Source organism: Dromiciops gliroides, chromosome 4, assembly GCF_019393635.1.
Source record: "Dromiciops gliroides isolate mDroGli1 chromosome 4, mDroGli1.pri, whole genome shotgun sequence".
Lineage (NCBI taxonomy): Eukaryota > Metazoa > Chordata > Mammalia > Microbiotheria > Microbiotheriidae > Dromiciops > Dromiciops gliroides.
Window position 1 is genome coordinate 481392922 of NC_057864.1, and position 27576 is coordinate 481420497.

The 27576-nt window shown below is 37.9% G+C and overlaps 1 protein-coding gene across 1 annotated transcript in view; it reads left to right on the forward strand.

The window, feature by feature from the left end:
• The first annotated feature begins 4338 nt into the window (after positions 1 to 4338).
• Positions 4339 to 27576, forward strand: part of LOC122755313 — a 32289-nt gene continuing 9051 nt past the window's right edge. The window contains exons 1-2 of the mRNA XM_044003624.1: positions 4339 to 4405; positions 27297 to 27397. The gene's annotated coding sequence lies outside the window, so the exon portion shown is untranslated. The remainder of the gene's footprint in view (positions 4406 to 27296; positions 27398 to 27576) is intronic.

Genomic DNA, 27576 nt, shown 5'->3' on the forward strand with positions numbered 1-27576 from the left:
CCAAAAACAAAAGAAATAGTATGGTTCAATCAGCATCCATATTCCATAGTTCTTTTTTTTTCTTCTGGATTTGGAGAGCCTTTTCCATCATGAGTCCCCTGGAACTCTCTTGTACCATTGTATTGGTGAGAAGAATCCAGAACATTTTTTTTGTTGTTGTTTTTTGTTTGTTTGTTTGTTTAGTGAGGCAATTGGGGTTAAGTGACTTGCCCAAGGTCACACAGCTAGTAAGTGTTAAGTGTCTGAGGCCGGATTTGAACTCAGGTACTCCTGAATCCAGGGCCAGTGCTCTATCCACTGTGCCACCTAGCTGCCCCTCAAGTGTTTCTTAATAGAAGTTTGAAGTTGGGCATGGGCTGCAAGTAGACCTTGACCCTGGTTGGAGCAGATCAGAAGATACCAAGATTACCTTAAAAAATAATTCCCAGCCCAAGTGATTCATGGACTTTTGGCTCATTGGCAGAGCCTGGGTGGCAGGGGTAAGGGTCTGATGAGCTAATGAATGTAAAGCACTTTGTCAGCCTTAAAGTGCAATACAAATTATTATATTATTATTAGCCTTCAGCCCCCAGGCCTCCAGTCTGGTTGAAACTTCCTTGTCTGAGCTTTTCAATGGTCTATAAGGGCCAAATTTAGTATGAGAAGAGTTCATTGGATGGCTCACCTTAATATTGGGGTAAGAAAAGAAACAGCCTCTTTCAAAAACACAGAACACAGGTTTATTAATGGTAACAAGTTTAAAACACAAGTGAGATTAATAGAACTAGAAACAATGTATAAATCCCTGGGTAAAAAGGCCCCAGGCACCCGAACCTGCCTCCAGCCCAGCTAGCTCTGCCTAAAAAAACCTACAAACTCACCAATACCCAAAATCTGTAGCTCTAAGGAGAATTAGCTGCATAGTCTCTTCTGGTTTTGTCTAACAGTCAAACACCAGCAGCTCCTCTAATTGTCTGCCTTCCTTCCTTCCTTCCCAGTTTCCCTCAGCTCCCTCTCTAACCGCCTCTTTAACTGTATCTAACTAAATCTAACTGACTCCCCCACAGGAAGGGGAGGGACAATCGGCTCAGCACACCCACATGGGCTGTCCCCATTATAATCTTGCCAGACCCATGTGCGTGGGGAAGTTATTAGAGAAGACTTTAGTTACTTAGTTTCAATAAATGTTCCCTGTGGTCAGAGTTCCTCTTGTTTGTTCAGTTCTCTCAAAGTACACACCCATCTTCTCTTAGGCTTTTAAGCTTATGTTTTTTCATAATAAAGCAAAGATAGGGTTATGAAAACCCAAATAACAATTAATTTCTTACAGGTGATAGAGCAGTACAGTGGGGAGCTGGCTAATGTTTAACAACCATCTCCCTGGGGAGGAAATGTATACATACACACACTTTTAAGTTCATTCTGCATCATTAACATTTTGTTAAGTGTAGACAGTCAACAAAACAATAAATCAAGCCCAAACTTGTAGCTACTGCCGCCTTTCTGAGGTATAAATGCTCTCAGTAAAAATGTTAACCATCATCTCTTAAGTGGGTTTGAGTTTGTCATCTTTACTAATCAGATGTTTGTGATGAGAAATTCAGAGTTTATTTTAAATTTCTTTAATAGTGATTTGCAGCATTTTTTTCAGTTGGCTATTGATTCCTTGTATTTCTTCCCTTCAAAGCTTCCTTTTAATATTCTTTAAGCATTTATTAATTTGGAAATTTAAAAATATATAATAGAATTAGCTATTAACCAGTTCTTTAGGTCTAGAACATTTGACCTTTACCAGAAAAGATTGCCACAAAATTTTTTCCTGATTGCACTTTTGCCTGCATTTATTTTGTTTGTGCAGAAGCTTTAAAATTTTATGTAATCAAAATGTCCCATTTAAGCTCCTGTGATCCTCCATGATCAAGAATTCTTCCCCTACCAATTGTTATGTAAAATATCTCCTTCCATGTTCTTTTAATATATTTATCATATGATTTAAATGGAAACTAAATAATTCAGATTCCAAGAATAGGTGGAACAAATATAAATCCCAGAAACAATAGATCATTTCATCAAAGAATAAAACAAGACAGCATTACTGTTTGAAGTTATAGGAAGTGAAGATGATAGCTACCCATTGAGGAGCAAGCCCAGGGAGTTGAATTGATTACCCTGTCCAGGAACAATGCTGAGTTTTGTGAGGAACAAGCTCAGATGAGTGACTAGTTGAGTGGAGATGTTGAGCCCAGTAAGGAGGAAACACAGATGCCATCAGGGAGACCTGCCTAGCACAAATGCCAAGCGAAGCAGAGAACCTCATGAACACTTTCCAAAGTACATCATGGTCCTGAATTTATGGGAAAAAAGGACATCAATGCCCCTAAGCACCAGAACTTGAGAGTTGTTTTGGCTACATATTCTCTTTACATATGTGCCTTATCATCATTTGCCTTTAAGTTTGTGTCCACTCTCTTTAAGTGTGTGTTTGTGGAAGAGTCCACTCCAGTTTTGGGGGGGGGGGGATAGTGTTTTTGTCAGTTTTTTTTCCCATGCCATGCAGATAAAACGTTTCTTCCAAGAGCTAGTTAATTCCACTGATTGATTAGTAGTGGGAAACACACCAGTGGGGGCTCATGAGCTACAGTATTAGGAGCAGACTCATACAGGAGTACATAATATGGTTACTGTTAATTCAGAGCAACATACCCTTTCTGGGGCAACTGCTTTTACTTTCACTTAAATATGCAGCCTGGAATTTGAGGTAGGAACTACTACTGTGGGTTAGCAGTAGCCTCTTCAGTTCTGCTTCCTCAGGAGCTCTGGGGATTTCCACCCCCCAGATCAGGGGTGGGAGAACACTGATTTGGCTTTGATAACTCTGCTAGGTCCAGAGTTGAGTTCTCTCTACCAGTGACCCCATTCTCATCACTAGGAGACATCCAATACCTCTCCCAGCTAGATGATAACCTTGTAATGGTTATATATCCAATCATTACTGAACAGCTCAAGGCTTCAGGATTCTACACTTCCTGTCCCCCTCCCCCCAACTCCTACTCCAAGGTTTTTCTGCTGGTCTACGCAAATGATTAAATGAACAGAAAAAAGATAAGGAAAAATCTATCTTCTGAGGCCAAATCTATTCCTACCCTTTCATATGTCAATGAGCTACTCAGACCTTTAGATCTTTGGCAAAGTATACAAGGATTCAATCCCACTGGAAAGGGACTCTCCTTACCACCTCAGCTTAATACATGGCCAGGAGGGGACACAGTGGACATAATGCTGGACATGGAGTCAGGAAGGCCTGAATTCAAATCCTACCTCAGACACTAGCTGTATGATACTGGGCAAGTCAAAACCCCTGTAAGCCTCAGTTTCCCCATATATTGTTATTCGGTCATCTTCAACTCTCTATGACCCCATTTGGGGGTTTTCTTGACAAAAATACTGGAGTGATTGGCCATTTCCTTCTCCCTCTCATTTTATAGATGAGGAAACTAAGGCAAACAGGGTGAAGTGACTTGTCCAAGGTCATACAGCTGGTAAGTGTTTGAATCCAGATTTGAACTCATGAAGAGAGTCTTCCTGATTCTAAGCTGAGCCCTATGCACTGTGCCACCTAGCTGCCCTTCCCCATCTACACAATGAGGAAAATAATAGTACCTACCTCTCAGCATTGTTGTGAGGATCAAATGAGACAATATTGGTGAAGCCCTTTGTGTACCTTAGAGGGTGACATAAATGCTGGCTATTATCATTATCTCCTTATCCCTGTCCTTGTCCTTTCTTTGCTGCCGCATCAAAGAGGCTCACCTTGACATTCCTCTATCAACTTTATTTCATAATCCTCCCAAATGGACCAACTCGCCATTCCCCAAATGTTTGTTATCTTAGCTTGGTCACTTGTCAAGGCCCAGCTAAGGAGCCTCTTCCATGAAGCCTCCCCTGATCCTTCCAGTAGAAGGGACCCCACTTATCTCCCAACACTTTGTCTGCAACTCCTGTGGCTTATGAGAGTTGCCTGTGTCTCTTTCTGCACATCCAAAGTCCCCTGAAGTCAGGAACCCTTGCTCTTTGAACAAAGCACAGTGCCTTACATGTGGTAGGTGCTTAATGAAGTCATTTTAAAAACTTTGAACAGAGAGGAGAAAGAGAACACCTGCTTGTTCACTTAGGAATTGGTCGGTGATCTCAAAACCTTCTTACCCATCTTTCATATTATCCCTTTATAAGAATTTTGTCTTTTCTGGGAAAATGAAACTGAAAGCTTTATCTCTGGATACACAAACCACACTGTATGAGTGGGAACTGAATCTGGAATGAGTCCTGAAATCACATGTCTCATTTGAGCAGCAGAAGCTCTGGGTCACAAAAGGGAGCTGCCTGTGAATCCAAGAGAGGTCAGAGCATTTGCCCACTCACCCCAGAGGTAAGTCTGGAGCTGGTTTCTCATTGAAGCTGTCACTGGGGAAATAGGTGGTGAGGCTTGAATGAGGGATGGTGGTCCTGACTTCTGGAGTTATCTCTGTCTTGGGGGCTGCTTGACTCCCCTTACTTCTTCGGCGTGTCCTGTCCTAAGCCTCATGTTAAAGCCATTGATTTTTGCTCAGGAGCTGGTAGATTCAAGGGGTGACAAAATCCAATTAAGATACTTGGATACGGTCCCCTCTCCCCAAACTCCTCTTTAAAAGGTCCTGTAACTGAAGGGATTGAAAGTAAATTGGATGGCACAGTTCTGGGCTAACTGTCAGGATGAAATCACAGGGGATCTTGGGGACTTAGGAACTGCTTTTCAGCTCATTTTCTAGTCTCTATGGAAAAGATGACCGAGTATGGTCATTTTCTGTAAATAAAAATGTAATCTTGGTTGGATTTCTTCTCCAGATCGGGATGGGCACTTTGGGGGAATGCTAGGATATGGGGTAGAGTTTGGGAAGACAAGACCCTACATATTAGGCTTCAAAGAGGCAGGACTTTAGGGGCAAGCATTCTAAAGGACTGCTTCCTTGCCCTCCCCCTCTCCTCCCTGTCCCATACCCCTCCCCACCCTTAAATTTATGCAGTAGCTTTGTTGCTTTGTTCAACCTTACTTGTGCCTAATATGAACACACATTGTAGTCTAGCCAAACAGCCACTCTCCCACCATCGTCCTCCCCTAAAGTTTTCACCCCTTGGTCTTCCCTTACACTGTTTTCAATGCCTGCAATACCTGCTCTCCCTGCCCCTGCCCTTCTTCATGGACTGATTTCCCATCCATCACTTAAAAGTCCATCTCAAATTCCACCTCTCCCAGAAAGCCAGCCCAACCTCCACCTACCCCTTAAATTCTAACAATCTTCCTCTTTCTCTGAATATACTTTGGAACAGATGGTAGGTTGAGAATGAGAAGAGACCTCAGGGGTCATCTAATAGATGGTTTTCTTCTGGCTGTTTGACATATTAATTTTGGGGTAGCTAGGTGGCACAGTGGATAGAGCACTGGCCCTAAAGTTGGGAGGAACTGAATTCAAATCTTACCTCAGATGTTTTGTATGACTGCTCATGTGCAGCTTATATTGAATTGCTTGAGTTCTTAGCAGGGGGGAGGAAGGGAGGAAGAGAATTTGGAACACAAATTTTTTTAAAAGTGATGTCAAAATTTGTTTTTACATGTAATTTTGGGGAAAAAATAAAATACTAAATTTAAATCTTACCTGAGATACTTACTAGCTGTGTGACCCTGGACAGGTCACTTAACCCCAATTGCCTCAAACATCCGGGATCCTTTCCAGTCATCCTGATATATGTCTTGCCACTGGTCCCAGATGACTCTGGAGGAGAGAATGAGGTTGGTGACTTTGCACAGCCCTCCCTCACTTCAATCCAAATCACTGCAAGTAATGACATCACCTTAATGTCATGGTCCTCTTTGAGAATGAAGGACAAACAACAACAACAACAACAACAACAACAACGATATATGAATTAATAAACAAAAGAAAAAGAAGAGGAAAAAAGGGAAAGGAGAGGACCAAACAACCAGAAAGAAAGGTGAAGGATCACTTAAAGTCCACAAGGTTCTTTGCCTCATGTGCTGACGCTTCTCTACCACATGATCAGCCCTGTCTCTAACTCTATCTCTGTTCTTATCTCTTTCTCTACTCATTATATCTTTACTTTTTACAAAAATCTGAACTTAAGCACCCTAGAATGAGCATTTCCACAAACAAAATAGAGCACTAAAAGAGGATTGCATTTATAACCGTCCATCTCTAGTTCATACCACTTTTTAAAGAGGTATACAAGAAAGTTAACCAGGCATTTTCAAAATGGTTCTTTTCTGGGCTTCCTTCTTTCCAGACTTCCTTCTTTCAGTACCCCTGAACTTAAAAAAAAAAAAAATGTTTCAATGGCCCTCCTCTTCTTGTGTGTGTGTATGTGTGTGTGTGTGTGTGTGTGTGGCAATTGGGGTTAAGTGACTTGCCCAGGGTCACACAGCCAGTAAGTGTTAAGTGTCTGAGGCCGGATTTGAACTCAGGTCCTCCTGATTACAGGGCCTGTGCTCTATCCACTGCGCCATCTAACTGCCCCTCTTTTATCTTTTTTTAAGAGAATCTCTTACTTGGTAAGATTTAGCACTATCTTCTCTAAGATCTTTGTCCTCCTTCAAATTCTTGTATTTGAATTGTTTTAACTTTATTTTTATTTTTGTTCTTTAAACTTTATTTTTATTAAATTTTTTTTTCAAAAGAAAATTTCCTTCTCTCCTTCCCACCTTCCCCATTACCCCCATTAGGCAAGAAAGTCATCCCCTTGTTACAAATACTCATAGTCAAGCAAAACAAATCCCTGCATAATTATATATTATAAATATATACATATATACATGTTTATATATGTACACACATATATAATTATACTATATAACCATGTATGTGTATATGCATATATGTACATGTATGTGTTTTCATATGTCTTCCCAGGTTTTTCTGAAAGCGTCCTGCTCATCATTTCTTATAGCTCAATAGTATTCCATCAAAATCATATACTACAACTTATTCAGCCATTCCCCAGTTGATGGGCATCCCCTCAATTTCCAATTCTTTGCCACCACCGAAAGAGCTGCTATAAATATTTTTGGGTTTTTTTTTTGTTGTTATTGTTTGTTGTTGTTGTTGGGTTTTTTTGGTGGGGCAATGAGAGTTAAGTGACTTGCCCAGGATCACACAACTAGTAAGTGTCAAGTGTCTGAGGTCGGATTTGAACTCAGGTCCTTCTGAATCCAGGGCCAGTGCTTTTATCCACTGCGCCACCTAGCTGCCCCAAAAAGTTTTTTGGTTTTTGTTTTGGTTTGGTTTTTTTGTGGGGCAATGAGGGTTAAGTGACTTGCCCAGAGTCACACAGCTAGTAAGTGTCAAGTGTCTGAGGCTGGATTTGAACTCAGGTCCTCCTGAATCCAGGGATTTGTGCTTTATCCACTGTGCCACCTAGCTGCCCAATATTTTTGTACAAATAAGTCTTTTCCTATTTTCTTTGATCTCTTTGGGATACAGACCTAGTATTACTGGGTCAAAGGTATACATAGTTTTATAGCTTTTTTGGAGTACTTTCCAAATTGTTCTCCAGAATGGTTGAACTAGTTCACAACTCCACCAATAGTGCCTTAGTGTCCCAATTTTTTTACATCCGCTCCAGCATTTATCATCTTCTTTTTCTGTCATATTAATTAGTCTGATAGGTGTGAGGTGGTACCTCAGAGTTGTTTTAATTTACATTTCTCTAATCGGTGCTGATTTAGAGCATTTTTTAAAAATAAAAGTATTTTATTATTTTCCAGTTACATGTAGAGATAGCTTTCAGCATTTGTTTACATAAGATTTCCAATTTCCAATTTCCCTCCATCCCTCCCCTCCCTCAGACAGCAGGCAATTTGATATAGGTTTTATATATATATATATATATATACATATATATATATACACACACACACACATATATATATATACATACATATATATGTGTATATGTATGTATGTATGTGCACATATACATATATACACATATACACATACATAACAACATTAAACATATTTCTGCATCAGTCATGCGATAAGAGAAGAATCAGAGCAATAAGGAAAAACATCAAAATAGAAAAACAACAGCACCAAAAACAAAAGAAATAGTATGGTTCAATCAGCATCCATATTCCATAGTTCTTTTTTTTTCTTCTGGATTTGGAGAGCCTTTTCCATCATGAGTCCTGTAACGATTGGAATAACGCCACCTGCTGGATACTAACTGTAGAAGAGTTCTGCCCATGAAGCGAAGGTCTTTGAGGGCAAGACCAGGAGTCTTTTCTTCAGGAGTCAGGAAGTGACGCGGACTAGTGGGAGGAGGAAGAGACTGGCGCTCAGTCTCGGGCTTTTTCCTTTGGACTCTGGTGGAGAGCGGAGCTAGAAATGTGCTCTCCCTTTAATAGATAGGAATCTAGGCCTTTTTCTCTCTCTTTACCAAATTCTTATTCTCCTTAATAAATGCTTAAAAGTTTAACTCTTGCTAAAGCTTATAATTTATTGGCGACCACTCATTAGATATTTTAGACAGTTTAGCTAGAATTTTAACCCTTAACAGATGGCTGACCACGAAGAGGAAAGCTGAACCTCACTTCTGATCTTCCGGTTGGGTAAGAAATTTTCCCTACCCTAACCCTTTAAATCTTAAGTACTGCTGAATTGCCTGGTGTTTTCCCTTTAAATTTTTTCAAATGGACCTTTTAAACTCCCTAATTATCCTATTTTTGATTTTAGTCTGTTTAACCAGACAAATGGGAGATAAGATCATGTTAATGCTTTGTTTTTGTGGATTTTCTATTTTTCTTTTTATTTTTGTTAGAAGAGCCAGCAATGTACTCCCACAAAGAAATATCTCCCCCTCTCCCAACCATGCTTTTTCAGAGAAACCTGAAGAGATTCCTGCAGCTTTTCCCAGTTCTAACAGTAATTGTTGCTCTAATTTTGCATGCCTGGAGGCAATGACCCACCCTCTAGAAGCTTTTAATCCCCTAGCACCTGGAGGCAAAGTGGGGGAAGAGGAATCCAGGCCTGAGTTCAAAATCAAGTCTGATTCAAATTGCTCTGGTCCCTCCCCTCCTCTCCAGACCCCACCCTCTACTCCTCCCATGGCCAAGCCCATTGCTTCCCAGGCCTGGGAAGTCCAGAGATCTGATGCTCATGCGCAACTTTCTCTAACTACATTTGCAGCTTCAGGCTCAGCCCTTCCCCAGCCTGGCTGTGCTTCTGAGACAACTTTAGAAAACCCTTTAAATTCCACATATGCCTGTTTTGTTCATAATTTTGCTAACCTGCTTTTGTCTTTAATTAGTAATCTTATAAAGCATTTGTATGGTGAAAAGACTGACAGACAATATAAAGGGGTTAAAGAAGAAAAACTTAAGATGAATAAGAATGACAACCATCAACATAGTTCAAGACTCTGCTTCTTTTGCCATGGAAGGGTATATATTTTAGAGAAATGTAGAAGTAAGCAGCAAGGTATTGATATGAGTATTGGGGATTTTAGATATCGGAATCAAAAGTGTTCTGAATTCACTCAGAGTAATAATGTCAGTTCAGAGGTTACATAGGATTTCTATGCTATTACACATACATTTTGAAATTAATGGTATGGGTTTATTTTCATAGAGATTTTAATGCTTTTGAGATTGTGTCTTATACTTAGTTTCTAAAACAAGGAGAATATTTGTAAAAGCTTTTTAGTCATGTAATCAAGTTTATATTTTATAATACTCTTATTAATATTAAGTTCATGCTCATTTAGATTTCCTTAGTTTGAATTTCATTGTCTTTTATTGTTCCACGTGTATCTTCTTCTATTCATTCATCTATCTAATTTTGAAACATGGTTTTGATTTCATAATACAATGTTAATTCTAGGAGTATTGTGCTCCCATATTCTGAGTTGTTTGTTTTTGTTATTTTTTCTCAACTGATTATTTGATCAAACTCTTTAAAGCATTTCCCTGGCAAATTGGTTGCCATGGCAAGTATAAATTGATTCTAGAAGTATTATTTTTGATAAGCATATTCCAAAAAAAAAAAAAAAAGAGGGGAACATTTGTAAAAGTTTTCTTTTTTCAAAAAAAAAGTTTTCTTTGAGATTGTGTTGTGCTTTAACTTGTATTTAAATATGTTCAGATTTTTCAAAAAAGTAATTGTATACTAAGTTAAAAAAAAGGGGTATTATTTGAAATTGTTGCATAATTATATATTGTGTTCTGAGTCAAGATGTATTCACATTTTTTGCAATCATTTATTATCCTCAATTTTTAAATCCATATGAGACTTGGATTATGGGAACTTATCATTTAAGACACTAATTACCTTTATTCTGAGTTATCAGATGCCAGTTGGCCAAGGTGCCATCCAATCACAAGAGGAATACATGCAAGAGCAGACACTGAATTGTCACATGAGGGGAGACATGCATGAAGTCAAGGTATGGCCGAGGGAACGGCTTTTGACTAATGTTGAGGTTGGATTCTCTTGGTTTAATATTTTATTTTATTTTTCCCCACAATATTGTACAGATGGCTGGAAGTATTGATCCCACCCATCTCACTTCTACACCTGGCTTCTATGCTCCCTCCTATATGCCTGATGCCATGGACATCTCAATCCCATGCATCTGATTAAGTCTGACTCAGTTTCCTCCAATATGTTCGGTGGCATGGACATATATTCCATCCACCTATTTTAAGCCTGGCATACTGCATGGACAGTACATATAGCTCAAGTGTGGGAATGCTCATATCCCATCATTTCTCTGTTCTTTTATGGTAACCCCCATAATTATCTCAGGTGCCATGATAAATAACAGTGTTGAATTTGGCCTTGACACCTGTTACCAATTATATTAGATTTTCTAATTTCTCATAATGGCATGAGGATAATTAGGCAGATGATGCAAAAAGTGATGAAACAAAGATAAAAATTATTTTTAAAAATTAATATCGCAGCAATTGTCTTCTCAATTACCCTCCATAAGGGGGGACTATAGTAAGATTATAATTTTAAAGAATGTTTTAATTTTTGTTTTATTATATGTTTCATGTGTAACAACTAAGATTCTGAATTCCCTTAGACATGTTTTTGAGAACTTTCATTGTTTGATTTGATTATTGACAAAGCTATTTTAAAGTTGTGTTAAGCTCAATTTTGTAGGAAATTTTTCTGGCTGATTACCAGCATCCACACATCAACCCCTGAAAAGACTTCCATTCCACGACTACACCTAGAGGACATCTAAGAAAAGACTTTCAGAGACTTTAAATGAACAGTTTTGATTTGTTGTTTTTGTTGTTTTTTTTCTCTTTCTGTTATAATATACACCATCTGTAACATGTACTCTCTGCAGAGGCCCTCCCTTTGCAAGACTAATGTCAAAGCGTCGGTTCATGAGGACAAAAAAAAAATCGCCCCTCTGGACAAAACTTTCCTCTCTTCCTTTTCTATATTGTTGTTCACATATTATTAGCTAGCAATAGTTATTATATTCTTTTTACTGTTCCGTCAAGGAAACATTTTGTTTCTTGAGGAACAACAGGGGGGACTGTAACGATTGGAATAACGCCACCTGCTGGATACTAACTGTAGAAGAGTTCTGCCCATGAAGCGAAGGTCTTTGAGGGCAAGACCAGGAGTCTTTTCTTCAGGAGTCAGGAAGTGACGCGGACTAGTGGGAGGAGGAAGAGACTGGCGCTCAGTCTCGGGCTTTTTCCTTTGGACTCTGGTGGAGAGCGGAGCTAGAAATGTGCTCTCCCTTTAATAGATAGGAATCTAGGCCTTTTTCTCTCTCTTTACCAAATTCTTATTCTCCTTAATAAATGCTTAAAAGTTTAACTCTTGCTAAAGCTTATAATTTATTGGCGACCACTCATTAGATATTTTAGACAGTTTAGCTAGAATTTTAACCCTTAACAGTCCCCTGGAACTCTCTTGTACCATTGTATTGGTGAGAAGAATCCAGAACATTTTTAATGTGACTATTGATTGCTTTGATTTCTTCTTCTGAAAACTGCCTATTCATATCCTCCTACCATTTATCAACTGGGAAATAGCATTTATCTTTATTTTATTTTATTTATTTTATTTAAAGTTTCCTACATGTTTGAGAAGTGAGACTTTTTTTCAGAGAAACTTGTTGCAAACTTTTTTTCTCAGTTGTCTGCTTTCCTTCTAATTTTAGTTGCATTGGTTTTGTTTGTAAAAAACCTTTATAATTTAATAAAATCAAAATTATCCATTTTACATCCTGTACTGCTCTCTATCTCTCATTTTGTGATAAATTCTTCCTTTCTCCATAAAACTGACAGGTAAAAATATTCCATGCTCCCCTAATTTGCTTAAGATATTACCCTTTCTGTCAAAATCATTTATCCATTTTGACCTTTTCTTGGTATATGGTGCCAGATGTTGGTTTATGCCTAGTTTCTGCCAAATTGCTTTCTAGTTTTCCTAGCAATTTTTGTCAAATAGCGAGTTTTTGTCCCCAAACCTTGGGTCTTTGTGTTTATCAACCACTAGATGACTATGGTCATTTGCTAATGTATATTGTGTACCTAATCTATTCTATTTTTCCAGCACTTTATTTTTTAGCCAGTACCAGATTGTTTCGATGATTACTGATTTGAAATACAGCTTGAGATCAGGTACTTCTAGGTTACTTTCTTTCACATTTTTTTCATTTATTCCCTTGATATTCTTGTTTCCATGGCCCTTTATTAAATGTAATTTTTATTGCATTATAATCTGAAAAGGATTAATTTAATATTTCCACTTTTCTCCATTTGGTTATGGAGGTTTTATGCCCTAACACAGTCATTTTTTTGTGTTAAGTACCATGGACCACTGAGATAAATTTCTTTCTATTCCTGTTCAGTTTTCTCCAGAGCCTATCATATCTAACTTTTCTAAAATTCTATTCATCTTGTTAACTTATTTCTTATTTATTTTCTGGTTATATTTCTCTAATTCTGGGAGAGGAAGTTTGAGGTCCTGAACTAGCATGATTTTGCTATCAATTTCCCTTTTGTAACTCATTTAACTTTTCCTTTAAGAATTTGGTGCATAAATGTTTAGTACTGATATCACTTCATTATCTATAGTTCCTTTTAGCAAGATATAGTTTCCCTACTTATCCCTTTTAATTAGGTCTGGTTTTGCTTTTGCTTTGTCTGAGATCATGATTGCTATTCCTTTAAAAAAAAAAAGCTGATACATAATAGATTTTTCTCTAGCCTCTTACCTTTACTCTTTGTTTTTCCTTCTGCTTTAAGCTGTTTTTCCTGTAAACAACATATTGTAGGATTCTGGGGTGTTGGGTTTTTTTATAAAAGTATTTTTTTCCAGTTACATGTAAAGATAGTTTTCAACATTTGTTATATAAGATTTCAAATTTCAAATTTTTCTCCCTCATTCCCTCCCTCTCCCTCTCCTACACAGCAGGTAATCAGATATAGGTTTTGTATATATATATATATATATATATATATATATATATATATATATATATATATATATATATATAAAACATTAAACCTATTTCTGCATTAGTCATGTTATAAGAGAAGAATCAGAGCAAAAAGGAAAAACCTCAAAACAGAAAAACAACAGCCCCCAAAACAAAAGAAATAGTATTGTTCAATCAGCATCCATACTCCACAATTCTTTTTTTTCTGGATTTGGAGATCACCTTCCATCATGAGTCCACTGGAACTCTCCTGTACCATTGCATTGGTGAGAAGAATCTAGTCCATCACAGTTGATCAACACGCAATGTTGATGATACTGTGTACAGTGTTCTTCTGGTTCTGCTCATCTCACTCATCATCAGTTCATGCAAGTCCTTCCATGTTTCTCTAAACTCCTCCTGCTCATCGTTTCTTACAGCACAATAGAATTCCATTACATTCATATATCACAACTTGTTCAGGCATTCCCCAATTGATGGGCAACCCCTCCATTTCCAATTCCTTGCCACCACAAAAAGAGCAGTTATAACTATTTTTGTACGTGTGGGTCCTTTCCCCTTTAAATGGTGTTAGGATTAATAACTTTTTCTTTTCTTTTCTTTTTATTTGGGGGGGGGGCAACAAGGGTTAAGTGACTTGCCCAGGGTCACACAGCTAGTAAATGTCTAGTGTGTGAGGCCAGATTTGAACTCAGATCCTCCTGAATCCAGGGCCAGTGCTTTATCTACTGTACCACCTAGCTGCCCCCCTAGGATTCTGGTTTTTAAACCACTTTGGTATCCATTTCCATTTTATGGGTGATGTCATCACATTCATACTCATAGTTATGATTACTAACTGTGTATTTACCTCCATCATATCTTTTCCTGTTGCCACAACTTAGTCCTACCACTGGTCTCTGGGCCAACCTCCCCACCCCTCATCTGCCATGTCACAGATCTCTTTCTCTCTGACCTCCTATGTTGTCTTGGATTGGAAGAACGCATCATGCTGCCCTTTTGTTAACTCTGCTACTTCAGAATTTTATTTGAGCTGTTTCTTTAAAGTCATTTACAAGAAAATTTTGGGAGATCTTGGCCTATACCTTGTCTACTGTACCATCTTGGTTCCAAGTCAATTATTTTATGAGGCAACAAGAAATGTTGAAATTGTTTCAACATTTTTTGTTGCCTCATAAAATAATTGACTTCTGTTTGGTCCATTCTAATTTTCATAGAATCTGTTTTTGCTTTGGGCAAGGTTTTGTACCTCTTGTGCCAAGTTGTTACTTCCCTTTCCAATTCTTTGTTCCATAGCTCTCATTTTGTTTACCTCTTTTCCCTCAAGCACTCTCATTCTATTTCTTAATAATCAACATTTTTATTTATAGTTCTGAGTTCCAAATTTTATACCTCCTTTATTGCCTCCCTAAGGCAGTAAACAATTAGATGTGGGTTATACATATGCAATCATATAAAACATTACCATATTAGTAATTTTGTATAAGAAAATTGAATAAAAGGAAAAAATGAAAGAAAGTGAAAAATAGCATGCTTCAGTTTGTGTTCAATCAATATTGATTCTTTCTTTGGAGGTGGATAGTATGCTTCATCATTAGTCCTTTGGGATTGTCTTGGATCATTGTATTGCACAGTTCTTCATCGAACAATATTAATGTCTCCGTGCATAATGGTTCTGCTCACTTCACTATATATCAGTTCGTACAAGTCTTTCTGGGCCTTTCTGAAATCATCCTACATGTCATCTCTTTTTTTCTCATTTATTTAGATTTTTATTTTGTCCCCAATTACATGTAAAAACAATTCTAACATCCATTTTCAAAACTTTGTGGTTCAAATTTTCTTTCTTCCCCACCCTTAAGAAGGAAAGCATTTCAGCATAAGTTATACAAGTTTAGTGATGCAAAATGTTTCCACACTAGTCAGGTTGTGAAAGAAAAAAGACAAAGAAAAAGCTTAAGAAAAAGAAACTAAAAAAATATGCTTCAATCTGTATTCAGACACCATCAGTTCTTTCTCTGGAGATGGATCACATTTTTCATAAGTCCTTCGGAGTTGTCTTGGATCCTTGCATTGCTAAGAATAGCCAAGTCATTCACAGTTGACCATCTTACAGTATTGCTGTTACTTTGTATGCAGTACATCTCACTTTGTATCAGCTCATGTAAGTCTTTCCAGGTTTTTCTGAGAGCATCCTGCTCATCATTTGGCAGTTACTATCACTAACTGAATTTCCCTCCATCCTACTCCCTCCCCATGTCATTTACTCCATTTTATATCTCCTTTCACCCTTTCCTTCCTCAATGGTGTTTTGCTTCTGACTGTCCCCTCCCCTAATCTGACCTCCTTTCTATCACCTCCCCCACCTTATCCACTTTCCCTCCTACTTTTCTGTATGGTAAGACAGATTACTATACCCAATTGAGTGTGTATGTTATTCCCTCTTTGAGCCAATTCTGATGAGAGTAAGGTTCACTCAGTCCCCAGCACCTCCCCCATTTTCTCCTCCACTGTATAAATTTTTTCTTGCTTCTTTTATGTGAGACGCTTTACTCTGTTCCACCTCTCCCTTTCCCTTTCTCCCAATGCATTTCTCTCTCACCCCTTAATTTTATTTTTTAAAAGATATAATCTGTTCATATTCAACTCATACCTGTGCCCTTTGTCTAAATATACTTCATCCACCTTCCCTAATAATGAGAAAGTTCTTATGAGTCACAAGTATCATCTTCCCATGTAGGAATGTAAACCGTTTAACCTTTTAATATACCTTATGATTCCTTTTTCCTGTTTCCCTTTTATGCTTCTCTAGAATCCTATAATTGAAAATCAAACTTTCTATTCAGCTCAGGTCTTTTCATCGAGAATACCTGAAAGTCCCCTCTTTCATTAAATTCCCATTTTTTTCCTCTGAAGGGTTATACTCAGTTTTCCTGGGTAGGTGACTCTTGGTTGTAATTCCAGTTCCTTTGCCCTCTGGAATATCATATTCCAAGCCCGCTGATCCTCTAATGTAGAAGCTGCTAAATCTTGTGTTATCCTGACTGTGTCTCCACGATACTTGAATTGTTTCTTTCTGGCTGCTTGCAATATTTTCTCCTTGACTTGGGAGCACTGAAATTTGGCTATAATATTCCTGGGAGTTTTAATTTTAGGATCTTGTTCAGGAGGCAATCTGTGGATTGTTTCAATTTCTTTTTTACCTTCTGGTTCTAGAATATCAGGGCAATTTTCTCTGACAATTTCTTGGAAGATGATGTCTGGGCTCTTTCTGCTGATCATGGCTTTCAAGAAGTCCAATAATTTTCAAATTATCTCTCCTTGATCTATTTTCCAAGTCAGTTGTTTTTCCAATGAGATATTTCACATTGCATTCTATTTTTTCATTCTTTTGGTTTTGCTTTATTGTTTCTTGATTTCTCATAAAGTCATTAGCTTCCATTTGATCAATCCTAATTTTTAAGGAGTTATTTTCTTCAGAGAGCTTTTGTACCTCCTTTTCCATTTGACCAATTTGGCTTTGCAAGGCATTCTTTTCCTCATTGGCTTTTTGTACCTCTTTTTAACATTTGGCCTAGTCTGGTTTTTTTCCTAGTCTGTTTTTAAGGTGCTATTTTCTTCAGTATTTGTGTGTGTGTGTGTGTGTGTCTCCTCTACCAAACTGTTTATTTTTTTTATGATTTTCTTGCATCATTCTCATTTTTCTTTCCATTTTTTCCTCTACCTCTCTTACTTTATTTTCAAAGTCCTTTTTGAGCCCTTCTATGGGCTGAGACCAATTCATACTTTTCTTGGAAGCTTTGGATGTAGGAGATTTGACTTTGTTATTTTCTTCTGAGGGTATATTTTGATATTCCTTGTCACCATAGAAACTTTCTAGTGTCAGCATTTTTTCTGTTTGCTCATTTCCCAGCCTATTTCTTGACTTTTAACTCTTTGTTAAAGTGGGGCACTGCTTCCAGGGTGGAGAGTGCACTGTCCCAAGCTTCAGGGGAGTTGTGCAGCAGTGTTCAGAGATACTTCTAGGAATTTGTAAGTTTATAGTTCTTCCAAGGTGGTATGATTTAAGGAGAGGCATGTTAACTACTCTCCTGGCCTGTGCTCTAGTCTGCAAGCAACCATAGGCCTGTTTTTCTGCCCTGGAACTATGAACAGAATCCCATTCCACTGTGACTGCAAACTCTGGTGTGCTTGTGCTCCTCCCCTGCCTGGGACCACTACCCAAGACTGACCTGGATCCAAATATGGGTAAAACAACAGAGTCCTGCCTCAGTGCTAGCAAAGAGATCCCTGTAATCTCCTTCTGGCCCATTGTTCCACCCCCTTACTTTCTGTGAGCTGAGTTCCAGAAGCAGTTGCTGCTGCTACTGCTGATTCAGAGCCTCCCAAGGTCTGCTCCTGGTCTGTTCCTGGCTGTGTCTGTGTCTGTGCTGGGGTTGAGTCTGTGCTGGTGTGGCATGTGAGGAGCTGAACTCCACTCTCATCCTCATACAACAGACCTTTCCTGCTAAGTTGTCTTTAGCTGGAAAATTATTTCACCCGGTCTTTCTGTGGTTTCTGCTTTTCCAGGAATTGTCTTATGGCATTATTTGAAGGTATTTGGAGGGGTTGTGGGGAGAGCTCAGTCAAGTCACTGCCTTTCCTCCACCATCTTGGCTCCACCCCTCTGTCATTTCTTATAGCACAATAATATTCCATCGCCATCATATACCACAGCTTGTCTAGCCATTCTCCAATTGATGGATATTCCTTTGATTTCTAATTCTTAGCCACCACAAAAGAGCTGCTATAAATATTTTTGTACAAATAGGTCTTTTTCTTTTTCTTTTTGGAATGTCTTTGGGATATAAACCTAGCAGTGGTATTGCTGAATCAAAGGGTATGTATGCACAGTTCTATAGCCCTTTAGGCATAGTTACAAATTGCTTTCCAGAATGGTTAGATTTTTTTTTTACAACTCCACCAACAGTGGATTAGTGTCCCAACTTCCCCAACATCCAATATTTTCCTTTTTTGTTATATTTGCAACTCTGATAGGTGTGAAGCAATATCTCAGAGTTGTTTTAATTTATATTTTTTAACAGAAGCATTTTTTTCACATGATTATAGATAGCTTTGATTTCTTTGAAAACTGACTTTCATTAGGGAGATGCCCATCAACTGGGTTATGGCTGAACAAATTGTGGGATGAGATTATGATGGAACATTATTGTGCTATAAGAAATGATTAGCAGAATGCTATCAGAAAAACCTGGAAAGACTTGTATGAGCTGATGCAAAATGAAATGTACTGTATAGAAAATAACAGCAATATTATAAGATGATCTGCTGTGAATGACTTACTTTTTATTTTAGCAATACAATGATCCAAGACAATTCTGAAGGACTTATGAAAGATGCAATCCATCTACAGAGAAAGAACTGATGGTATCTAAATACAGACTGAAGCATATTTTTTTTTTGTTAGTTGTTTTTTCTAAAGGTTTTTTGTCTTTTTTCTTTCACAACCTGACTAATGTGTAAATGTTTTGCATGACTACACATATATAACTTATATTGAATTGCTTGAGTTCTTAAGGGGGGGCGGTAGGGAGAGAGGAAGAAAAATTGAAACAGAAACTTAAAAACCAATGTTAAAATTTGTTTTTACATGTAATTTGGAAAAAATAAAAATCTAAATTAAAAAATAAAACCGACTTTAATATCCTTTGACCATTTATCAATTGGGGAATGACTTTTATTTTTATAAATTTGACTTAGTTCTCTATCTATTTGAGAAATGAGGTCTTTATCAGAGATAATTGTTTCAAAAATTCTTTCCTAGTTTTCTGCTTCCCATATAATCATGGTTATGTTACTTTTATTTGTGAAAAAAGTTTTTAATTTTATATAATCAGAATTATCTCTTTCATATTTTGTTTTGATCTCTATATCTTCTTTGGTCTTAAATTCTTCTTCTGTCGATAAACCTGGCAGATAAACAATTCTCTCTCTCTCTCTCTCTCTCTCTCTCTCTCTCTCACTTTGTAACTTGCCCAGGGTCACATAGCTAGGAAGTGTCAAGTGTCTGAGGCTGGATTTGAACTCAGGTCCTCCTGAATCCAGAGCCAGGGCTTTATCCACTGTGCTACCTAGCTACCCCCTCCATGCTCTCTTAATTTGCTTATGGTATCACCCTTTATATGTTAATTATATATGCATTTTGACCTTATTTTAGTTTACAATGTGAGATGTTGGTCTGTACCTAGTTTCTACCATACTGTTTTCCATTTTTCCCATCAGTTTTTGTCAAATAATGAGTTTTTGTTCCAAAAGCTTGGATCTTTGGGTTTATCATATACTAGATTACTATAGTCATGTACTATAGTGTAATTTCTACCTATTCTATTCCACTAATTTACCTATCTATTTTTTAGCCAGTACCAGATTGTTTTGATAATTACTGCTTTATAATACAGTTTGAGAAAGGGTGCTGCTAGACCACCATCTTTTTTTTCTTGTTGACTTCCATGATATCCTTGAGCTTTCATTTTTCCAAATGAATTTTGTTATTATTTTTTCTAGATCTATAAAATATTTTTGATAATTTGATTGGTATAGCACTAAATAAATAAATAACTTAGGTAGTATTGTCATTTTTATTATATTGGCTCAGCCTACTCATGAACAATGAATATTTTTCCATTTGTTTAGATCTGACTTTATTTGTGTGAAAAGTGTTTTATAGTTCTGGTCATACAGTTTCTGGGTTTGTCTTGGTAGGTAGACTCTCAAGTATTTTATATTGTCCACAGTTATTTTAAATGAAATTTCTCTTACTATCTGTTGTTGCTGGACTTTGTTGGTAATATATAGAAATGCTGATGATTTATTTAGGTTTATTTTATATCCTGAAACTTTGATAAAGTTGTTAATAATTTCAAGTAGTTTTTTTAGTTGATTCTTTGCAAAGAGTGATAGTTTTGTTTCCTCATTACCTATTCTAATTTCTTTAATTTGTTTTTCTTATCTTATTGTTATAGCTAACACTTCTAGTACAATATTAAATAATAGAAGTGATAATCCTAGCTTCACCACTGATTGTACCAGGAAGGCTTCTAGCTTATCCACATTACACATAATGCTCACTGATGGTTTTAGATAAATATTACTTATAATTTTAAGGTAAGCTCCATTTATTCCTATGCTCTTTAGTGTTTTTAATAGGAATGGGTGCTGTATTTTGTCAGAGGCCTTTCCTGCATCTATTGAAATAACTATATGATTTCTGTTGGTTCTGTTATTGATATGATCAATTATACTGATAGTTTTCCTAATCTTGAACCAGCCCTGCATTCCTAGTATAAAGCCAACTTGGTCATAGTGTATGATCCTTGTGATGTATTGGGGTGTTTTTTTTTTAATTTCTTTTCTTTTTCTTTTTTGTTTGTTTGCTTGTTTGGTTTTGTGGGGCAATGAGGGTTAAGTGACTTGCCCAGGGTCACACATCTAGTAAGTGTCAAGTGTCTGAGGCCAGATTTGAATTCAGGTCCTCCTGAATCCAGGGTTGGTACTTTATCCACTGCACCACCTAGCTGTCCTTGTGATGTATTGTTGTAATCTTTTTACTAGTATTTTATCTAAAATCTTTGCATTAATATTCATTAGGGAAGTTGGGCTATAATTTTCTTTCTCAGTTTTGTCTCTTCTGGGTTTGGATACCAGCACCATATTTGTCTCATAAAAGGAATTTGGTAGGACACCTTCTTCACTTATTTTCTCAAATAATTTGTATAGTATTGGGATTAATTGTTCTTTCAATGTTTGGTAGAATTCACTTGTGAATCTATCTGGTTCTGGGAGCTTTTTCTTAGGAAGTTCATTGATGGCTTGTTCAATTTCTTTATCTAAAATTGAATTGAGTATTTTATTTCTTCTTCTGTTAATCTGGGTATTTTATATTTTGAAGATATTCATTAATTTTATTTAGATTGTCAGATTTATTGGCATATGATTGGGCATAATAGTTCCTAATAATTGTCTTAATTTCCTCTTCGTTGGTGGTTAGTTCACCCCTTTAATTTTTGATACTAGTAATTTGGTTTTCTTCTTTTCTTTTTTTGGTCAAATTAACCAATGTTTGTCTGTTTTCAATTTTATTGCTGAAAGGTACCATACCTTTCAATTTTATTAATCTCTTTGATTTTTAGGATTTCCAGTTTGGTGTTTAGTTGGGAATTTTTAATGTGTTCATTTTCTAGTTTTTTTAGTTGCATGCCCAATTCATTAATCTGCTTTTTCTCTATTTTGCTGATGTAAGCAGTTAGAGATATAAATTTCTCCCTAAGTACCACTTTGACTGCATACCATAAATTTTGATATGTTTTCTCATCACTGTCATTTTCTTTTCTTTTCTTTTCTTTTCTTTTTTTTTTTTTTGGCATGGCAATGAGGGTTAAGTGACTTGCCCAGGGTTACACAGCTAGTAAGTGTCCAGTGTCTGAGGCCGGGTTTGAACTCAGGTCCTTCTGAATCCAGGGATTGTGCTTTATCCACTGTGCCACCTTGCTGCCCTGTCATTTTCTTTAATGAAATCATCAATTGTTTCTATGATTTGCACTTTTTTAGGATCAGATTATTTAATTTTAAATTGATTTTCAATCTCTTTCAATTGTCTATCATTAAATGTAATTTTTATTGCATTGTGATCTGAAAAGGATGTGTTTACTATTTCTGCATTTCTACATCTGGTTGAAAAGTTTTTACATGCTAATACACAGTCAGTTTTTGAGTAGCTCCCATGTATTGCTGAGAAGGTATATTTCTTTCTATTCCCATTCAGTTTTCTCCAGAGATCTATCATATCTAAGTTTTCCAGATTTTTTTTTCACTTCCTTAACTTCATTCTTATTTTTTTGTTAAATTTATCCAGTTCTGAAAGTGGAAAGTTAAGATAAGGATAGTTTTATCCACTATTTCCCCCTGTAACTCATTCAATTTCTCCTTCAAAAATTTAGATACTATTCCATTTGCTGTATATATGTTAAGTATTGATATAATGTCATTGTCTATGGTACCTTTCACCAAGATATAGTTTCCTTCTTCATCTCTTTTAACTAGATCTCTTTTTGCTTTTGCTTTGTCTGAAATCATGACTGCTAACCCTGCTTTCTTTGCTTCAGCTGAAGCATAATAGATTCTGTTCCAGCCCCTTACATTTACCCTGTGTGTATCTTTTTGCTTCAAATATGTTTCTTGTAAACAAATTGTTGTAGGATTTTGATTTTTAATCCATTCTGCTTTTTGCTTCTGTTTAATGGGTGAGTTCATTCCATTCACATTTATAGTTAGGATAACTGTTTATTTTTCTCCATGCTATTTTCACCTATTTATCCCCTCCACTTGTATCCCACCCTCCCTCCTCAGAAGCGGTTTACTTATGATCACCACTTTCCCCAATATCCCCTCCCTAGTATCAGTCCCCCCAACCCCCTTCTATTATCCCTGTCCCTTTTTTCCTTTCTTTTGTGTGCATGTGTGTGCGTGTGTGTGTGTGTGTGTGTGTGTGTGTGTGGCAATGGGGTTAAGTGACTTGCCCAGGGTCACACAGCTAGTAAGTGTCAAGTGTCTGAGGCCAAATTTGAACTCAGGTCCTCCTGACTCCAGGGCTGGTGCTCTATCCACTGCGCCACCTAGCTGCTGCTATGTCCCTTTTTTAACTTCCTTATAGGGTAAGATAAATTTCTATATACACCTGAGTGTGTTTGTTATTTCCTCTTTGAGCCAACTTTGATGAGAATAAGGTTTAATCTTTGCCTGAACCCCACAACCCCCATTTTCCCCTTCATTATAACAGTTCTTTCATGCCTCTTTTTTATGGGATAGTTTTACTCCCCTCCTTCTTCCATGCAATTTCTTTCTTATCCCTTTATTTTGTTTTTGGGGGTCTCATCCTATCAATATCACCTTATAACCACATCCTTAATCTACATATACTCCTTTTAATTATTCTTATAAACAGTTTAATTTTATTGAATTTCTTGGTTTTTCTTTCTTTTTTAACTTTTTATGTTTCCCTTGATTCTTGGATTTAGAGGTCAAATTTTTTATTCAACTCTGGCCTTTTAATCAAAAATGCTCAAAAGTGCTCTACTTCATTAAATATCCATTTTCCCCTGAAAGATTATATTCAATTTTACTGAGTAGCTGATTCTTGGTTGTAAAGCTAACTCCTTTTCCTTCTGGTATATCATATTCTAAGCCCTGTAGTTCTTTAATATGGAAGCTGCCAAATGTTATGTGATTCTGACTGTAGTTCCATCATATTTGAGTTGTTTGTTTTTGGCTGCTTTTAATGCTTTCTCCTTGATCTTTGAGCTTTGAATTTTGGCTATGATGTTCTTGGGAGTTTTCATTTTTGTGATCTTTTTCAGGTGGTGATCATTGGATTCTTTCTTTCTTTCTTTTTTTTTTCCAGGGCAATGGGGGTTAAGTGACTTGCCCAGGGTCACACAGCTAGTAAGTGTCTGAGGCTGAGTTTGAACTCAGGTCCTCCTGAATCCAAGGCTGGTGTCTTATCCACTGAGCCACCTAGCTGCCCCTGTGGATTCTTTTAATTTCTATTTTGCCCTCTAATTCTAATATATCAAGACAGTTTTCTTTGATAATTTCTTGAAAGATGTTATCCAGGCTTTTTAAAAAATCATGGCTTTCAGGTAGTCCAATAATTCTTTTTGTTCTTTTCCTTTTTCTTTCTTTCTTTCTTTTTTTTTCTTTCATGGGGCAATGAGGGTTAAGTGACTTGCCCAGGGTCACATAGCTGTCAAGTGTCTGAGGTCGAATTTGAACTCAAGTCCTCTTGAATCCAGGGCTGGTGCTTTATCCACTGTGTCACCTAGCTGCCCCCAATAATTCTTATTTTCTCTCCCATATCTATTTTCTAGGTCAGTTGTTTTTCCAGTGAGAAATTTCACATTTTCTTCTATTTTTTAAAAATTGTGTTTTATTGTATCTTAATGTCTCATAGAGTCATTAGTTTCCATTTTTTTCAATTCTAATTTTTAAAGAATTCTTTTCTTCAGTGACCTTTTGTACTTCCTTTTCCGTTTGGGTAATTCTGGTTTTGGGGGGTTATTTTCCTCAGTAAATTTTTGTATATCTTTTTCATGGTTCTCTTGCATTGCTCTTATTTATTTCTCCAATTTTTCTTATACTTCTCTAATTTGCTTTTTAAAGTCCTTTTTAAGCTCTTCTAGGAATTCTTTTTGGGTTGAGACCAATATACATTTTTCTTCAAAGTTTCACCTGCAGCCATTTTGTTATTATTGTCCTCTGTTAGAAATAAAAATATGAGACTTTCCCTTTTGGTGAATATATGAAGGCTTTATTACATTCTTGCAAGAAATGGGCATGCACTATAAAGAAAAGTGCCATGCTTTGCCACAGCAAACTTCTCTTTTTATCTTTAAATCTAATGCAAAGTCCCTCCCCTCAGGGCAGGTAGGTGACTCAGTGGATAAAGCATGGGGCCCTGGATTCAGGAGGACCTGAGTTCAAGTCCAGCCTCAGACACTTGACACTAACTAGCTATGTGATTCTGGGCAAGTAACTTAAGCCTCATTGCACCATAAAACAAAACAAAACGAGGTCCATCCCCTCTTCATCTCATTGGTTGAGGACTAAGAGGTGTATGATCTACCTGGAACACCTCTACATATTTCCCCTTAACATGTCCCCCCTCCTGTTCCATACATCACATGTTTGAAGATGGCAGCAGTCTATAACTTTGGGGTATTAATAGTTAATATGTATAAGCAAGTGCAGAACAAACTAGCTAGACTACTGGCTTTGAGGTCCCCTTCTATCATCTATTTCTAGCTGCCTGCAAGACTCCCTTTTAGCCTTGAGGCCCCTTTCTGCAGTTCTCCTTCCTTACCCATACTCCCTCCCTGTCTCCTTCTTCTGAGATAACAACAGTTTTCTGGCGTGACACTATTTCATTTCTCTCATCCTCCTCTATGTTTATGCCTTGATTTTCCCTATCACTGTAGTAACAGTAAATAGTCAAGCTTTTGGGGGGTATTTTTGCTCATTTTTGTGCCTGGATGTTTTTATGAGAGAGTTGGGCTCTATTCCTATACTGTCCCAAGTTTTTGTGCTGAGACTCTGGGTCTTACTGGTAACTTTCACTGGGCTTCAGGGCTTAGCTGCTTGCTTTATCTGTAGAGTAAGCTTCCCTTCTGACTGCTATTGTGGGACTGGTTAGAACTCCCTTTTGGCCTTCCCTAGGTGTGGGTTGACCTTCTCCAGGGAGTCGTGTCTTGGTGCTGGGTTGCAAAAGTTAACAAAGTATTTCTGATAGGTGGCCTTGAAGGGGTGATCTTGTTGTTGGTTGGCCCCAGAGGTGGTGCTTTGCTGCTGGGTTGCTCTGTTAGCAGGTCCGGGAGGAATCATTTTGTTGCAAATCTGCCCAAGTGTGGGAGCCCTGCTCCTGGGTTGCTTTGGTAACTGAGTCCCTCTGCTAGCAGGCCCTGGAAGGGTAATTTTGTTGCAGATCTGCTGAGGGTTGGAGCCCCTGCTGCTGGTTTGCCCAGGAAAGGGTCTCTCTGCTGGGAGATCCCAGGGGTGCAAACTTGCTGTTGCTCAGCCTTGGGTAGGGCTTCACTACTGGTCAGCAGTGGGGTCAAGGCCTCCCTGGTAGTCTGTGCTAGCTGTGGGGTGCCTAGTGAGGGTCCCTTCTAGTCTGCCCAGACTGCTTACTTGCCTAAGGGGCTGGTGGTTTGCATGTGGATGGAGCCTCACTGATTTGCCTTGGGCTCAGAGCCCTGCTTCAGGCTCCCTGATGTGAACCCAGAAGTAGCTTCTGCTGCTGCTCTTGGACCTCATTTCCCCCCCAACCCCAGGTAAGACAAACCTTTCCTTTTGGGCTGGTAGGCTGCTTCCCTGCTCCTGGAATGATTAAGAGGCAGTTTTATATCTGTTTGGAGGGGAAATTTGGGAGAGCTTCAGAGGGTTCCTTCTTCATTCATCATCTTGGCACCAGAAATATTTCATTCTATTTCTAAAAACATTTTAAATTCTTAAAACTCTAGCTTCATCTCTTCCAACAATTTTAGTTGAGTTAGCACCTGAGCTGTGTTTTCCTTGTAAATGTTTTAGAGTAATTCTCTTCTTCTGGGTTTGTGGTTTTGATCATCACTACAACCACAAGAGCTCATCATGGTGGAATTCTTGATTTGTTTGCCCATTCTTCTAGTCTACTTCATGACTTGATGTTAGGGCTGGATTCAGTCACACTCCTGAAGGGAAGATTGGGACTGGTTTTCTTCCTGCTCTCTTTGGATATTGAAGTCAGGGACAGCCTGAGGACCTGAAGATTATCAATGATGCAGGGCAGGCTGGTCCCTGTTCTAAGCCCTGCAAGTTGGTGACTTGAGTTTGGATCTGAGCAAGAGCAGACCACCACTGGACTCGGCCACATCAGCCAGATGGAAAACTCTGTTGGTTCAGAGGGACAGAAGTATGGGCTTCCCTTTGGTCTGGAATTTCTACCTTGGTTAGGTAGAGGGCAACAATGCAGTCAGCTTGCACTAGTCCCTGTTGGTGCCCTGTTATGGGTCTAGTGGCATCCCAGAATGAGTGTGGGACCTTCTCTTGTCTGGATGGACAGCCTCTCTCTGGGTGCTGGGGTGTTCCACCTGGATGGTCTTGGCCTGAGTCATCCCCAGTGTCTGAAGACCTCCCTAAGTGTCTCCATATGCTTTTATGGGCTAGGAAAATGACTCACTGTGACTTCTTCTGAATTTCTGCCTCAGGATTTCATCTGCTGCTTCTTCTATATCTACCTGGAGGAGTCTGTGGAGAGGAACCCACTGTGCTGCTTCTGGTACTCTGCTATACACTCCACTCCAATTTAGTAAGTCTTTAATAAATGCCTCTGTACTTGACTTGACTTTGGGTAGTTTTACCAAGCACAACTGTGGAACTGTAAGGCCAGAATGATATTCCCCTTTACCCCAAAGCTCAGACTAGCAGAGGTAATGAAAACCACCACCACAACTTACTGACCACTGACAAAGTACAAAATGAAGGTTA